Source organism: Pteropus vampyrus, unplaced genomic scaffold (genome assembly GCF_000151845.1).
Source record: "Pteropus vampyrus isolate Shadow unplaced genomic scaffold, Pvam_2.0 Scaffold147, whole genome shotgun sequence".
NCBI classification, from domain to species: domain Eukaryota; kingdom Metazoa; phylum Chordata; class Mammalia; order Chiroptera; family Pteropodidae; genus Pteropus; species Pteropus vampyrus.
Window position 1 is genome coordinate 1,345,414 of NW_011888928.1, and position 1,236 is coordinate 1,346,649.

A 1,236-nucleotide genomic window follows, 5' to 3' on the forward strand; every position below is an offset into this window, starting at 1 on the left:
CCACCCATCTGTACTTACATACACACATTCTTTCATCTATTCATTCACACATTTAGTAGCTGAGCACGGAGGTATGAGCTGAAGGGCAGAGAGCAGTCACAGAGGTGCGCACGATCAGCAGGCAGGGTGCTGGGACTGAGCCAAGGGAAAGCCTGTTTCTGTGCCATGGCTCGGATGGATGAGCTCATTGGGGTTGGGGGGCGGAGGCAGGAAGATTGCATGGAGACGAGGGCAGTTGGCCTGGGCTCTGAGAGAAGGGTCAGGGTTGAACGTGGGGCAACACGGGAGAAGGGCATTTCTGGCAGAGGGAACAGCAGAAGCAAAGGCCCAGGGGCATGAGAGTAGTAAACAGTTGGTGGTCCCATCTGCTCAGAGAAATGGGTATATGAGAAGATGCGCTGGTGTTAACATAGAATGGGCAGGTCCAAATCTCACAGGGCCTTGAGCAGCCACTTGATTAGTGGCTAAAGGTACAGGCTTTGGAGCCAACAGGCCAGAGTTCAAATCCCGGCTCCACAGCATACCAATTGCGTGACCTTGATCAAGTCACATGAATTCTTTGTGTGTCAGTTTCCTCGTCTGAAAAATGAGAGCAAATAACAGCACCCACCTCAAAAGGTTGGGTAAGGAATCACTGAGCATGAAAAACCTGGTGCGGCTCTGAACGGTAGCTAATAGATGCTAGATCTGAATCTGGACTTTTCTTGAAGGCGAAAGGGAGCTGAGGGAAGGCTTTGAACAAGAGGCGCCTGGCAGCATGCTCGGCATAGTCTAGGGGCAAGACTGAGGGCCCTCTGACCAGCCTTTGCAGATGGGGTAACCGTGTGTACGGGGTGTGTATGGCCCCAGCTCTGCTCATCTCCTCTCCCCTGACCTCCCACTTTTACCCCCTGGGTTATGGTCCGGCTACCAAGCTCAGAAGCTTCGGCATGTATATCCTGACTCCACACACAAACACACTCAGAGAAGTAAGTCCCTTAAGCCCACGTGGAGCAGGCCCCCATCCAGTCATTCACTCCATACTTGCTGAGCACCTACGACACGGTGGGCATTGTAGTAGGTGCTGGAATACAGTGCACATAAGTGCCGCCCCTGCACACATCACTAGTGATACAAATGTACACATGTGCTCGTGCATATCTAGGCGCCCTGAGGCAGTAACTAGCTTGCCCTCTTGTTTACGGCTCCACTGTGCCTTCCACCTGGGGAGCGGGGACAATGAGAGGTTAGCAGAGA